This window comes from Myotis myotis, unplaced genomic scaffold (genome assembly GCF_014108235.1).
Source record: "Myotis myotis isolate mMyoMyo1 unplaced genomic scaffold, mMyoMyo1.p scaffold_m19_p_6, whole genome shotgun sequence".
NCBI classification, from domain to species: domain Eukaryota; kingdom Metazoa; phylum Chordata; class Mammalia; order Chiroptera; family Vespertilionidae; genus Myotis; species Myotis myotis.
Window position 1 is genome coordinate 72,185,821 of NW_023416368.1, and position 16,779 is coordinate 72,202,599.

Below are 16,779 nucleotides of genomic sequence, written 5' to 3' on the forward strand. Positions count from 1 at the left end.
TTCAGGAAGAGCAAGGACACATATGGAAGGCCTTAGCTTATCTTTAGTGCTGTATACACCCTTTTTGGACTCCACGGAAAGGCCACTGAATGGGATTAGGCCCTAGAGATAGCATGTCAGTCATCATGAGGGATGAGCGAGAGAATCCTTTAATTTTTTCCCTTTGGGTCACATGTAAGAAACGATTTACCATCATTGATGAGTGTGATTAACAATGAGATAGGATATAGTTTTTTCTTCCATTGATGTACTAAAAAATAAAACTGCTATCTTCTCTCTTGAAGATTTAAATGAAGCTCTGGGGAGTAAAAAATGGTTTGGCAGACATCTTAAAGGAATTTTCTATTTCTATGCTCTACGCTAAGGTCTAATTCCTCAACTCTCTGTATTGCCCTGGTTCAATCAAATAGTGATCTTAGTAATTTTATTTTTGCTAAAGGTCAGGTCAAGGTGCCAGTCATATTTTGATTTAAAAAAATCAAAAAACTTTGTTTCCACAGAGTGTTTAAATTGCTGTATTATTTCCCCTCCGTACCCTCACAGCCTTAGTACTTGTTGGCACAGTTGGATTTTTTTTTTTTTTGAGGGTGGTTTTAGTTTCTTTCCAGAGACCCCTTTAGCAGTCATCATTTCTGTCTGGGTGACTCAGACCCATCCAGGACTAGAAAGATTTACTCAGCTTTCCGCTAGGGCTCCTATGGAAGTGGTCTGGGAAGGTGAGGATAGTCAGCTCAGGGAAAGAGAAAGTAATATTTTCATTCTCACTTTTCCACTGAAGGGTTGTGACAGGCTCCCCAACACCCTTGTAGGTAGCAAGTCCTACTTTTTTTTGTTTTGTTTTGCTTGAAGGACAAAAAAAACACATGCTGTTCCCTAGATTTTTGTCATTACAATTGCTGGCCTTGTTTTGTTTGTTGATAAGAATATAGTAGTATTTTGTGCCTTGGGTGCTTTTAATTTACCAAAGGGGCATTATATTGTATATCTTATTCTGTTTCTAACTTATTTTGCCTTAGCAGTATGAAAGAGAGAATTCTTATGCATGTAACTTTCTGGATTGTGCAAGAATTTTTGCCAGTTCTATACACAGGGACGGGATTTCTGGGTAAAGTGAATATGCATCCTTCCTTTCACTGTCAGCTAGATTGCTCTCCAGGCTGGCTTCACCAATTTGTACTCACCCCTGGTGCCAGGGTTCTCATTTCCCAGTGTCTTCAGCACTTAATTGTTTTCTTTTTTCCCACCTTCCATTAGAAAGAGTGAATTTTTTTACTGACAACCACTAACTTATTAAAACACTTATTTTTTCCTATTAGTTTCTTAGATTTATTAATATCTATATTTTCATCTATCCCCAAATATAAAATACTTTAACACCTATTTACTTTTTTTAAAAAAAATATTGATTTTTTACAGAAAGGAAGGGAGAAAGACAGAGAGCCAGAAACATCGATGAGAGAGAAACATTGATCAGCTGCCTCCTGCACATCTCCTACTGGGGATGTGCCCGCAACCCAGCACATGCCCCTGACCAGAATTGAACCTGGGACCCCTCAGTCCGCAGGCCGATGCTCTATCCACTGAGCCAAACCGGTTTCGGCAACAACTATTTACTTTGCTATCTTCTTTCCCTGGGAACATTTTAGAAATTCAAATTCATCACTACCTCAGACCTGCTGAATCAGAAACTCTGGGAATAAGGCTGAGTTACCTGTGTGTTTTTTTGTTTGTTTGTTTGTTTGTTTTTTAATGCACACATATCAGGTTCCTCAAAAATTTATTTATTTTATTTTTTAATGAAAATCTTTACTTTTGAAAACTGAATTTATTGGGCTCACACTGGTTCACAAAACTATACAGGGTTTAAGTGTACAACTCAATAAAACATCATCTGGACACTGCATTGTGCTCACATCATCCCAAGCAAAGTCTCTTTCTGTCCCCATTCCCCTTCCAACTTGCCCACCTCCACCAACCCCCACATCCCCTTTTCCTCTGGCTAATGCCACTCTGTTGTTTGTGTCTTTGTGATATATACATAATTTTTAATTTTTTTTGCTTTATCCCTTCACCTTGTTTCATCCAGTTCCCCTATTCCCCTCTGGGGAATCCTTGGGATTTTAAAATAAGTAAAATAAAGGCTCCCTTGCCTATTTCTTTTTCCAAATATAATTTTGTTCATTTCTAAACATCACCTTCTAAGTCCAAGGAAATAATTGTTCTTCACTACCTTCCAAAGCTTTTTGGTCTTCAAATCAGAAAATAAATTCTTATTAGGAAAGGAGTCTCAACATCACTTTACTTATAAATGAGCTGTTTGTCAGAAGCAATTTTTCTTAGTAGGTGTACTATGTCTTCCCAGTTTGAAACACAGCATGAATAAGTCTTCTCTGAGGCTCCGGAAAGCTAAGAGTGAGGTTTCCTGACCTGTTGCTCCCTCAACATCTTCTCTCACTCTCCTCCAGCAGCAGCAGCAGCAATGGGCTACCACTGCTTTTCCCTGGTGCCTGGTGGAACCTTAATTCCTTCCTGTCAGCACATCCCTAGGCCACTCTCATAGCTAGGATAAGGACTGGATAAGCAGTTGAACTTCTGGGTAGTTTTCCAAATGAAATTCAACCTCTAGACCTTTTGGGGTTTACCCAGTCTTCCTCACTACTCTAAGATGAGTTTGGAATGAATTTTTACTTAATGGATTCTATTTGTGGGTGGGAGAGGTAATGATTGCATTGCTCACAGTCATGAGCATAACTTCAAATAAGGGAAAAGAGCAGAGCAGGAATGTGAGAATAGATGTGATCCCGGGAAGGTGTGCCTGAGGAGGTGTGGGAGATTCTGATCGGCTGTTGAATGGAGATAGTGTATCTCACGTGACAGAAGTCACCTCCTGACATTAGACTTGTGTGTGAGTGGTGATTTCAAGAATAATAGAGCTGACGAAGAAATATGAAAGGCATTGCTTTGTGATATAGGAAAATGAATATGAAACATTCAGGACGAATTACTGTACGCTGATTAGCTGGGAGCATGGCAGTGAAACATTACAAATAAAAGTTGTTGGACTAACACCTTAAGTAGGACTGTGCCTCCTGCTGGTTTGTTGCACGGAATTTTCTTTTGGGAAAATCCTACTGAACTATGTGATGTGACTCTGGTTCTGGACTCTAAATGTTATAAGGATGGAAAGAAAACTACTTCAAAATACCAAGACATTTAAAAATGTTCATTTTAGCGCAGCTACTTCCCATTAAAAGAAATAATTTCACTTCTAATTTCCCAGCTTACTGCTTTCAAAACAGGCCCAGGACCATGGTAAAGCCAGTGTGAAGCCCCGGGCATGGCCCTACTACATACCACATGCTTTATTTAATAAGCAGTTCGGCACCAGGTGTGTGTGCAAACATGCTGCCCTTCCATATACTTATTATGGTAAATAATGAAGAGAATACATTAAAATTGGGCAATGATAATCCTTTGCACTAAGTCTATTCTTTGGGGTGAAACTTGTCTCCCATAACAGAAAAAATGTTATCACCCACACCTCCTTGAACAACAAACAATTATATAAGAACATAACTTATTCAATCATTAAAGTTACCAAGGTGTATAAAGTTAAATCTTATCCTCATGAAGGTTATGGCCTAGTCAGGAATATAAGGCAGATAAGAGGGTGTGATAAGTTGTTATAGACGGTAGCGTAAGCTAAGTGCCAAATGTGTGACACTGATGAGCTGTGCTCCAGGAAGACCAGGTGGCATTAGGGATAAACAATGGGCCCTGAACCAAGGCTTGAACGGAGGGTAGACCTATGAGCAGAGTAGTGGGTTAGAGCATTCGGGTGGTGGGGCAGATTTTGGTTTTGTTTGCAATTATTCACCCCTTTTCTTCTCTCTAATAGGATTATATTAGCTGCTAGCTGAGGTGTGATTTGCAATGTGTGCTTGCAAGGGGAGCTTTAATGTTGGACTTGCCCATGTGACTTGTTCGGACAATGAAATATGAATGAATCCTGACATATGCCACATCAAAGCCGAAATGTGACTGCATGCTTCGCTTCTGTTCTCTGCCAGGACTACAGCATGTCCTAGACAGTGGTAGCTTCTCTGGCATGGATTCCAGAGTGAAGTGACACACAGAGCAGAGCTGGAGCCTGGAGCAGGGCTGACGCTCATTACAAACCTACGTATAATGTGAATGAGAAATAAATATTTGTTGTTGTAATTCATTGAGATGTGAGGGCTTGTTTGTTATTGCAGCACAACTGTAGATCAATAAAAGGAGGACACACAACTTGAGAAATGTGTGGAGACAGAAAACCACATGCATGATGGGCAATGAAAAAATCTACTTTGAGCTAGTCAAAGGATTCATAAAAGAGAGAAATTATAAAAGCAAAGATATTGAGCCAATTCATGGGAAGCCATGAATTGCAGAGCAAGAACAGTGGCCTTATTGTATAGGCATTGGAAAAGCACTGAAGATTTTGAGTGCAGGAACAAAGGAACAAAGAGAGAATTTTAGGAATATTTGTCCAATGATAGTGTCAGGATGAAGTGGAAAGTGAAAAAGAAACCAGCTAAATGTAGCATGTTCTTTTTTTTTTCTTAAAATCATTCAATTTAGAGACCCTATTTTACAAATAAGGCCCAGAAAGGTAAAGTAAATTACTAGGTCACTTAGTAATAATATAGTAGTAGAGGCTTTTGATAGTTATTTCTATGTCCCATTGACTAATACATACCCTACCACCCTAGCTCTCAAATCCCTAAATAAGCAAAAGGAATATTTCTGACATCATGACCAGATATAATATAATCAGAGATTTCTCAAACTTATCCTATATAATAAAAGCATAATATGCAAATCAACTGAACGGCAGAACCACTGGTCGGTGTGAGGCGGGGCCGGCAAGCAGGTGGCACCAGGCCAGCCAAGGCGTGTGCCAGTGGGCAGAGAAGGGGATGGTGATCAGGAGAGGGAGTGATGACCAGCAGTGGCAGAGGGGCAATCGGGAGGGCAGGGCTGGCTGGCCATCCCCTGATCAGACTGCCTGGTTAACTCCTGCAGAGGGAGGCCAGACTGTGGCTTAGGCCCGCTTCCCATCAGTTGGACATCCCCTGAGGGCTCCTGGACGGCAAGAGGGTGTAGGCTGGGCTGAAGAACCGCCCCCCCCACCCCCCCGTGAGTGCACAAATTTTTGTACACTGGGCCTCTAGTACATATATAAACAAACATGCTCACACATACATCTATAATAATAAAAGGGTAATATGCTAATTAGACTGGACGTCCTTCTGGATGTCATTCCGGATGTTCTTCCTGACAAAGCTGGGGCCAGAGGGAAGCCAGCCTGGGTCCCAGGTGCCTGCAGGTGGCCAGAGGGAGGCCAGTCAGGGTCCCAGGTGCCAGAGGGAACCCAGTGCTGGCAGCCAGGGGAAGGAAGGCCTACTCTTTTTTTAAAAAAATACATTTTATCGATTTTTTACAGAGAGGAAGGGAGAGCGATAGAGAGTTAGAAACATCAATGAGAGAGAAACATCAATCAGCTGACTCCTGCACACCTCCTACTGGGGATGTGCCTGCATCCAAGGTACATGCCCTTGACCGGAATCGAACCTGGGACCTTCCAGTCCACAGGCTGATGCTCTATCCACTGAGCCAAACCAGTTAGGGCAGGAAGGCCTACTCTTGCATGAATTTCATGCATCGGTCCTCTAGTATGTATATATGTAAATATCTAACAAGAATCTGTTGGAATGTCAACCTGTTTAGATACTGCTTTAAAAAATAATATTGAATTTACTGGGGTGACATTGGTTAATAAAATTATATAGGTTTCAAGTACATAATTCTACAATACATCATCTGTATATTGTATTGTGTGTTTACCACCCAAAGTCAAGTCTCCCCCATCACCATGTATCCCTGCTTTAGTGTCTTCTACCAGAAGCAGTATGTTCTTCAACGTGTACTTTAAAATGTTTCTGAAGAGAAATTCATTATTTTGTTGGAAGAGGATGGCATTCATTATTTCCACAGATAAAAATGCAAAGGAAATTTAATGGGCAAAACAACTCGGGGGTAAAAAAACAAGCAAACCTGGTAACACAGATGTTTTCCTAGGCCAGGGAAGCAGAACAACCTGCTATGATCCTTCTCAAGCTGGTGCTTCACGTAACTACACTAACCCCTGAGGCCCAAGGCTTCCAGGCTGACACAATTCAAATCTGTCCCTTCTCTTTGTACATCTGTCCCAACTGACATGTGATCTTTCCTTTTGTCTGCAGATTCATCGTGAATGTTCTGCTCATTGTGGTACGGATCCTGTGAAACCACGAAGGGGAAGAGAAGTATTTAAGGCACAGCAAACACATAGGCTTGTACCATTCATATCTAAGCAGGACAATTTTAAAAAATAGAGTCGATGAACTCTCTTGCATTTTTCCAGATTATGTGTTCTTTGGGGGAAAAAACCAACAACTCATGCAAACAACAACACAGAGCTAAGAAGATCATCTAAATGTTACAATCCTCACCAAGCCCAGTGAATTTGTTCCACTTCTAATTCCTCAATAGCATTTCCTTGGTTTCAGTGGGATGTTTTTACTCACCCTGACCATAGTGTTTACTGCAAATCTCATAAAGCCTCCATGTTACTGTTGTTCTGCACGTCTCCTGCTTTGTGAATGACAAGCTTTATGAATCGGGAGTATCTGTGCGCATGGCATTTACTTAAAAAGGGAAAATCCTTTTAAACAGCCGCAGCTACAGAAATTCAATTTCGTTTACTTTGGAGGAAATGAGAAACTTGAATTGTAGGTGTGGAGTCTTACAATCTCTCAGTCTGATAAAAGCATGGTTGGGGGAGGGTGGGAAACGCATGGAATTGCTTCAGCCAAAATTATTTTTGTGAGCACATTTCCAAACTCGCGATGATGTTTTGATAAGAAAAATCCCTTTCTCCACAAGTTCTCAGGTCCTGCTCATTGGCCCCTCACCCCCAGTTCTGGAACCTCTGTCAGGCTGTTCTGTGGCTCTCAGTTCTTGGTGATATGTTTTCAATTTGAGTCAACTTGATGAGAGAAAAATTACTAAAAAGTGGGAATGAGCTGTGAGGTGACTAGGGTTTTCCTATCAAAGTGGAGGTATTTTTAAAAGCATTTATTATTTCAAACTAAAACATTTATAGAAAGCCATGAGTGTGAAGTGTATGGTTACCAGTTGTGGCTTGCCGTATTGAAAAATTCAAGTTCATAGGAAATATTTACAGAGGCTCTGGCTAGCAAGTAGTATGTACATGGGAATAATTTGGCCCAGAAGACATGTCAGTTTAAAACAATAGTTTAGTAATGTAGTTAGTAACAGGCAATTAGGATTCATAAATGTCGCTATGATTGAGACATAATTTGGGATCTTCAATGAAAATAATTTTGTTATTAACAGGAAAGAACCAGAATGCCACATGTCTATGTCTTACATATGGCATGAATGTCAGAAGAGAAAAAAAATTACCCCTCCATTTTCAATATTTTATAGGCTGTGATATAATATGGTTATTTTTTTCTGTGTTGGAAAGGATGAATATCATTTTTGGCACATTTGTTTTACAGTAAAAAAGTATTTAGCTTACAAGGGTAACAAGCCTGGTTTTGACTATGGATTCAAGAAATGCTGTACAGCTCAGTTTACTTTTTTAGGAAAGGTCAGTTTTGTGTGGCATTCTATAGGAATTTGTTTGGAACATCTAAAATTTTCTTGTCTTGTGAATTCTGGAGGTCTGAGGGAAATACATTTAATCATATTGGGTGAGAACATTCCTTCTTGTGTGAGCTCTTAGTAAGCTCACGATGTTTTTGAACACTCAATTATATGTCATGGAATTCATTTCACAACAATACATACGGTGCATTGCTGAAAAAAAAGCAGGCTACAATAGTATTTATGGTATATGAATTTGTGTGTGCGTGTGTGTGTGTGTGTAAAAAGAAAGATATCTTGATGGATATTAATAGTTAACCTTGGGTGGTGGGTTATTAGTTTCTTTGTGCAGTTTTTTAGAGTGCTTGATTTTCTTTGGTTATTATGAAATGTGCCATACATTTTTAAAAAGATGAATATTATAATGAATGCCCACTGTCTAGGTAAAAAAAAAAAAAAAAAAGAAAAAAAAAGAATATTACTTTATTCTAGAAGCCAAGCCTCCCTTCTGCCCCTACCTTTTTCATGGGTGTAATTAATTCCCTGAATTTTGTGCTAAAAATTTCTTTGCTTTCCTATATGGATTAGCTACCTACGAATACATCCATAAGCTCTACATGGTTTTATTTTGATTGTGGTGAGCTTGAAATACATAGAATCATACTGGATATGCTCTTCTGTGACTTGTTTTTGTTCATTATGTTTTTGAGATTCCTCCATGTTGATGCGTGCTATTAATCTTTTCTTTGTGAGTGGATAATATTCTTTCAGCACGCGCGCGCACACACACACACACACACACACACACACACACACAAACAAAACAGGCTATAATTGCTTCTATTAAAGACTTAAATGTTAGACCCAAAACCATAAAAATCCTAGCCGAAAGCAGGCAGTAAAATCTCAGGCATTTCTCATAGCAATATTTTTCTTTTTTTTTTTTAATTAAAAAATTTAATTTTGACATTATTTCAGGAGTCTTCCTTCCCTACCCTTTGTCCACCTCCACCCACCCCTGCCTCTCCCTCCCTTGCTCTTCACCTCACTATTGTTGCCTCAGGCAAGGGAAACAAAAGAAAAAATAAATAAATGGGACTACATCAAACTAAAAAGTTTTTGCACAGCAAAGGAAATCATAAACAAAAACAAAAGACAACCCACTGAATATAAGAACATATTCACCAATCGTACATCTGATAAGGGGTTAATACCCAAAATTTATAAAGAACTTATAAAATTCAACACCAAATAAACAATTTAATTAAAAAATGGGCAAAGAACCTGAATAGACACTTCTCTAAAGAGGCCAATAGACATATAAAAAGTTGCTCAACATCACTAATCATCAAAGAAATGCAAATTAAAACCACAATGAGGTATCACCTCACACCTGTCAGAATGACTATCTTCAACAAATCAACAAACAAGAAGTGTTGGTGAGGATGTGCAAAAAAAGGGGGCCCTTGTGCACTGTTGGTGGGAATATAGATTGGTGCAGCCACTGTGGAAAGCAGTATGGAATTAACTCAAAAAGTTAAAAATAGAACTGCCTCATGGCCCAGTGATTCCACTTTTGGGAATACATCTGAAGAAACCCAAAACATTAATTTGAAAGAATATACACACCCTCTGTTCATTGTGGCGTTATTTTTAATAGCCAAGATTTGGAAGCAGCCCCGTTCAGCAGCCCAGTAGATGAGTGGGTAAAATAGCTGTGGTACATTTACACAAAGTAATACTACTCAGGCATAAAAAAAGCAGGAAATCTTACCTTTTGCAACACATGGATAGACCTGGAGACTCTTACACTAAGTGAAATAAGCCAGTAGGAGAAAGACAAGTTTTATATGATTTCATGTATATGTGGAATCTAAACAGCAAAATAAATGAACAAACAAAATAGGAACAGACTCATAGATACAGAGTGCAGATTGAGAGCTGTCAGAGGGAAGGAGGGTTGAGGGGCTGGGTGGAAAAGTTAAAGGGATTAAGCAAAGAAAACGAAAACTCCTAGACACAGAAAAGAGGATGGTGATGACAGAGGGGATAGGGGAGATGGGGGAGGTTAGACAAGGGTAAAGGGGGATACATGGTGATGGAAGGAGACTTGACTTGGGGTGGTGAACACACAATACAATATACAGATGATGTATTATAGAATTGTACACCTGAAACCTATATAATTTTATTAACCAATCTCACCCCAGTAAATTAAATAACATTTTTTTAAAAAGAAAGAAAACACCACATTTACATTAAAATATATACATGCTGGAGGAGTGCTAAAATAACGATGCTTTTGTGAATTGAACATTTTTTTTCCAGCTCTCATATGTTCACATGTAGATGGTGTCGACAGCTGCCTACAGAATGTGATTTTAGGGATCAGCGACTGAACACCATTACAGAGAAATACCTCCCTTTCCTGCCTCTGCTGGGCAGCCTCTGTGCCTGAAATTCAATCATTCTTTCCTTGGACTTTAGGAAGTATCTCTCAAAAGGAAAACTGTCATTTACCATCTAACATGAATTAGTTTTGTCAGTGAGCAGCTTTAGTATATAGAAGGCAATGAGCATGTCAGAGGAAAGGGACAGTTCTAGGCCTGGAGAGGTTTGAGGACAGGCTTTGGTGGGATGATTAAATGAAGGGCTCTGGGCATCCCAAAGGCAATTGAGGACAGAGTCAGGAGCCAATACCACGTGTGGGAGAGACAGAGAGAGGAGGTGGGAAGGTAAAATTTTATCCTTTGTATAATACTGCCTGTAGGTGGTGACAAGCACTTTTTAAGTACCTAGTATATAGGCTCCATGTTAGGCACTCTCAATTAAAAATATAGCTAAGACCCAGTCCCTGTTTTTAAAGAACTCCCAGTCTGATAGAAAAATCAGATACATCAACAACCTTTGTATCATGTCCCAGGTGGCAACTGGGAGAGCACAGAAGGAATGGTGACTGACTTCCTGGGAGTCTTCAACCAGGAGGCCATGCTGTGGTGGTATTTGAAGGGAGGATGAGCCTGGTGGACAAAGAAAGGGGCTACTCCTACTCAAGGGGAGGACATTTACAGAGGCAAGGAGATATGGGAGCACACACACCAGGAAACTGCTCATGCATAAGGCTGGAGGGTAGCGTCCATCCTACACCACCACAGTGTAAAGTCTGACCACGTCATCCACCTATTTGAAATCATTCACGCCTTCCCTGCATGGCACATATTTTCACTTGGCCTCAGTCCACCTCTCCTACCATGCTTTTCACATTATGTTCCTTAAATGACTCTCTGAATCACACTTTCCTCGCCTATAAAAATAGAGAACGTGTGAATGCTTCGGCAGCACATAGACTAAAATTGGAACAATACAGAGATTAGCATGGCCCCTGCACAAGGATGACATGCAAAATTCTTGAAGCATTCCATATTTTTATTAAGAAGTGCAAATTGGCCTGACTGGTGTGGCTCAGTGGTTGAGCATTGACCTATGAACCTGGAGGTCACGGTTTAATTCCCGGTCAGGGCATGTGCCTGGGTTGTGGGCTCCATCCCCACTGTGGGGCGTGCAGGAGGCAGTTGATCAATGATTCTCTCTCATCATTGATATTTCTATCTCTCTCTCCATTTCCCTTCCTCTCTGAAATCAATAAAAATATATTTTAAAAAGACGTGCAAATTGGTAGTTACAAAATAGTTATGAGGATGTAAAGTACAGAATAGGGAATATAGTAAATAATATTGTGATAACTATGTATGGTGGGTACTGAAAATATTGGGTGGGGGGAGCGGGGAGAACACTTTGTAAAGTATATGATTGTCTAAGCACTATGCTATACACCTAAACCCAATACAAAATAATTTTGAAAGTAAACTGTATAAATTGAAAAATAAAAATAAAGAGAACTATATCAGGTTACCTAAACGCAGCTCCCTGCATTTTTCAAAGGTAGCCTAATGACAGCCACCCAAGCTTGCTATCTGGTGAATGAGTATTTCATTTAAGAAAGGGAGAATTTCTCATCATTACTACACTTGAATTATAGAGCTCCAGAAACATACCAGTTCTTGTAAATGTGGATGACCTCTCCATGAAGGCCCAAGTGTAGGAGTCCATGAGAACACCAATTCATCACTTATCATCTGTTTCAATTCCTACCGTGAGCCAGACACTAAACAACCATTATGTCATGTTATTAATCTATTGGAAAATAATTTAGCCTTGCTTGTAAAATATACCTATAGTATACACTTTTGTTTATATTTATCTTAAATTGTATAATTATTTCAAAAGTGTTTCAAAACTACCTCAAGGCCACATTCAAGGTGTGCTTTGATTGTACTTTGCTGCTTTTTCTTCTGTTTAGAAAAAGTACAAATAGAGTACAAGAATCATATCTTACCAAAGCAAACTGATACGTTGTCATTTGAAAAAAATGTTTTAAGTTGGAAATCATCAACCATAAAGAAAAAACTATCAAATTATAAGAAACAAATAGATCTGTTATCTGGAAATAAATAGACTTGCGGAGCAACTCAATTAAATGTGTTTTACCAAGTAGTTACTGGCACCTCTATTAGGCACTGGAGAGGGCACCACGCTTTCCATGAAACAAACCTTCTGCCCTTGGCAGCCTTGAGTGTAGCATGACTCTGTGCACTCTACTGAAGATGAGAATTTAGAAAATGGAGAATTTCTCATCTCCTCCCTTCCCCAACTTGCAAAAGCAACCACCCTTTAATTTAACTCTGCTGTATGAAATTCATACAAAGCTCATCAGACCTGTAATTGATCCAGAACAGGCAGTGAGGAAGTAAAGTAGCGATCAGCACGGGCAGATTGAACTCCAAATGTTAGTCTGTACTTCACTCCAGAAACTGACAGTGCACGTAACGCACCTTTCCCTCTGACACTTTGTTCTTGCGTGCACAGGCTCGATGTTATCGATCTAGAATATCTGAGCTCCCAAGAAAAATTCCTCTGAGAGTTTTGCATATGGCCCTCAGACACCATTCTCTTTCCCATTCCTAACCCCTCTTGGATCTCTCACTAAAGGAAGACTGCTGAATTGGTGCCAGATTTGACTGGTCCTGATAATCTATACAATCCTGAAGTCTGGTTCTTAACCTCTGCAGTGCACTATCACTTTAGATAGGTGTAAACTTAGCTTATACATTCTGGGGAAATATTTAAATGGAGCCTCTCTCTTCATCTGTTTTTATTTCTTGACACTGTGTTGAAAAACAGTGTTCTTTCCTATCTGCGATTATGTCTTGCACCCTTATATCCTACATGCCTTACATTTGCATACTTAATTGCCTTTTAAAGAAGATCCTTATAAGTAAAATTAAACCATTTTTTCAAAGCATTACAATCATCCTCTTATTTATCCTTTCCTAGGTTCTTAAATATGATGTTGTAAATCCCACATATCATCCATGCCTCAAAACTTACTTTCTCATTAGAAAAAGAAAACCACAGAAATTCCAGTGTTGTTTTAGACAGCTGTATTATGTTGAGATGACTTCGGTCTGGAAGGTGTTCATTCTACTAGACACTTCTGGAAACAAATATTTTAGCTTGATTTATGGTACTGGAATAATTACTGTTATTTTACGGATTCCACATACTTCCATTGGAGGAGCAACATTTGGAAAGCATCTCCCAATTGTCTAGGCACCATTCCCTGTACTGAATTATTTCAATTTAATTAAACCAGGTGGTACTTTGTGTCAACAAATTTTGGATAATGCTTGTAAATGGACTTGGAGGTGAAAAGTACAATTTAGCAGGACATGTTACTGATATGATGCCATCTGCCCGGAGACATGAAGTAACCTACAAGCACATTCTTTACACAGTTTTATGTAGATCTAATCACTATGGTATTTCGACATAATCTGGGTGGCACCTTTTCTCTCCATAACCATGTGAAACTTTGGGACTTTTAAGGAAGAACCCAAGTTGTTTCATACTGACTTCCTTTCTCCCTCTCTCAGCTCCTAGATTTGTCTGTTGAATGAACAGACAAACTTCGTTACTCAGCATCTAGGAGTTGAAGAGTGTGGTGACATTGCCTGCTCAATGCACATTTGACTGGAATTTCCACTTCTGCCTTTGGAAGGAGATGGAGAAAAGAAGGTGAGATTTGAGGCATGCAGTTAATAGATTCAGCAAAGCTTACTTAGTTCAATAATTGACAAATTATTATTGACTAATAGTCTACCTTATTCTTTAAAATAAGATGAAAAGTATGCGTGAATAGAAAGTCGAGACGAAATATAATGTGAAGGTCAAAGGTGGAGAGAATTAGAACAGAACAATTCAGACCAATGTGAGTAAAGCCCAGTTGAGTTCGGTTCTGAACCTCCTGTGGCAAACATGTAAAGTGAAACAAACGTAATTGGTAAAGTCTAAATTTAATTCCCTGAAAAGAAACCATGCAAACATTTCAGTATACACCCCCCCCCCCTTATTTTGAACACTAAAAGTCACAATGGATCAGACACAGATTTTTAAAGTCCATCTTCTTTTCTGCCACAGATTACATAACTAAATGTATTATTCTATTATCTTAAACTAGGAGCCCAGTGCATAATTCGAAATCGCGCAGAGCCAACCACTCCCTCTCCAGCCCTTGAAGCAGCCATGGCTATCAGGCCCTCCCCCAGCGCAGGCACACGGAGGCCCCTGCGGCCCACCTCTGACGCTGCGCATGCAAACTCCTGTCCGGTTGACCCGTTATGGCGTCCTGGTTAATTAGCATATTTCTCTATTTTTATATATATAGATGGTAGGGGGAGGGGGATTCCTCTTACAATGTGTCAATTAAAATCTGGGCTATAATTAACTCACTTGGTAGAATCTGGATAGTTCATTCTTATTCCACTTACCAGTGTAAGGACCAACTCCAGTGATGCTGTTTAGAACTACTTGGGAATACTCATCTTCTTCTCTGGACTCCCTTCTGCATATTCCTGTCCCTAGGTCATTATTCAGTCTGCGATCTTTGCCTCAAATATAACTGTTAGAAATTGTGAAAGGTCTGATATTTTTCCCTATTATTTTTACAATTTTAGTTTATTTATTTCTCTTTTTAATTTTAATGTTTTTAAAAAATTTAAAAATATATTTTTATTGATTTCAGAGAAGAAGGGAAAGGGAGAGAGAGAGAAACATCAATGCTGAGAGAGAATCATTGATCGGCTGCTTCTTGCACTTCCCACAGTAGAGATCAAACCCACAACTCGGGCATGTGCTCTGACCAGGATTCAAACCGTGACCTTTTGGTTCATAGGTTGATGCTCAACCACTGAGTTATGCCAGCTGGGCTAATCTTTATTCTTTTTTTAAAAATTTTGGAATACTACTCACTGAAATAAAGAAGGAAATCTTATCTTTTGTGACGGCATGGATGGACCTGGACAGTATTATGCTAAGTGAAATAAGCCAGTCAGAGAAAGACAAGTACCATGATTTCACTCATATATGGAATCTAATGAACAAAATAAACCAAGAAAGTGGAGACAGACTATGGATATAGAGAACGGACTGACAGCTCAGAGGGGTGGGGATTGGAGGCTGGATGAGAAGGGTGAAGCAAAGAAAAAAAAAGAGAAAGACTCATGGACACAGACAACAGTATGGTGATAGCCAGAGGGAAGGGGCTGTGGGGGGAAGGTAAAGAGGGTAAAGGAAGGATAAACAGTGATGGAAGGAGACTTGACTTGGGCAGATAAACACACAATACAATATACAGATGATTTATTGTAGAATTGTATACTGGAGGTCTATATAATTTTATTAACCAATGTCACCCCAATAAGTGCCATTTTACCCTATTTGGTAGGCTAACAAGGTAGCTTGCCTTAGTTTCATGACTCATAGTAATAGCAGTAGCCAGAGTATTAACATTTGTGCCAATATCTTGAGCTCTATTTCCTGCAAGGCTACATAAATAGGTGATACCTGCACAATCAATGGTTGCATTATAGGAGGGGAACCCTGAGCTTAAGGAACCTGGATATTTTAGAATGGCCAGTTAGCATACCTATTCCTTCAGTCTGGAGGACTTTATCTCTGTCTTCCAGGTGGTCAGCTCTACAATCACCCTTGGAAAGATAGTTTGGAACAATGGCAGCTAGTGTCTCAGCTTACCAGGAAAGCAGAAATGTGACAGACCCATGGAGAATCTTCCAACAGTACCCCCACTCCTTTATATCTATTTAAATACTAGCCATCCTGAAAATCAAATTTTTAAGTGTACCTTCTTTCAGCCTTCTGGGTGCCTACATTTTAGAAAAATCTTATCTCTTTCTCTGAATTTTCATTGCAATTGGAGCCTCCACCAAGATTTTATTATTATCTTCTAATATATACCTCCCTGTTTCTCATGCTTTCATATGAGTCAATATATTTGTCTCAGGGAGAAGCTAAGGTCTTTGAGGGCAGAAACCACTTTGGAGTTTACTTTGCATCCATAATAGTATTCAAGACTGTAGATCAGGGGTCCTCAAACTTTTTAAACAGGGGGTCAGTTCAATGTCCCTCAGACCATTGGAGGGCCGGACTATAGTTTAAAAAAAACTATGAACAAATTCCTATGCACACTGCACATATCTTATTTTGAAGTAAAAAAACAAAATGAGAACAAATATAATATTTGTATTAGCATGTGGCCCGTGGGCCATAGTTTGAGGACCCCTGCTGTAGATGGTAGTAGAAAATCCTTTATAATAAAAGAGGAAATGCAAATTAACCATCCCTCCACTACGCTTAAGCCACACCCACAAGCCAATCAGGAGCGAGTATGCAAATTAACCCAACTAAGATGGTGGCAGCCATGGAGCTGGAGCGAGCAGGAGGCTTGGGTTGCCCCTGGCGATGGAGGAAGCCAAGCTTCCTGCCTGCCCTGGCTGGCCCTGGGCTATGCTCAAGGCTACAAAGTTTCAATTATAGAAGATAAATAAATCCCAGGAAAAAGAAAAAAAAGAAGAGGCTGGGAGCTTGGGTCACCGGGGGGCGTGGCCAGCCTGAAAATAGCCATCAGCCCCTCACCCAGGCTGGCCAGGCACCCCAGAGGGACTC

At 39.7% G+C, this 16,779-nt stretch overlaps 1 pseudogene; it reads left to right on the plus strand.

Annotated features, from left to right (window-relative positions):
* Window positions 1–11,025: 11,025 nt before the first annotated feature.
* On the plus strand, window positions 11,026–11,126 carry LOC118659389 (annotated as a pseudogene).
* The last annotated feature ends 5,653 nt before the right edge of the window (window positions 11,127–16,779 follow it).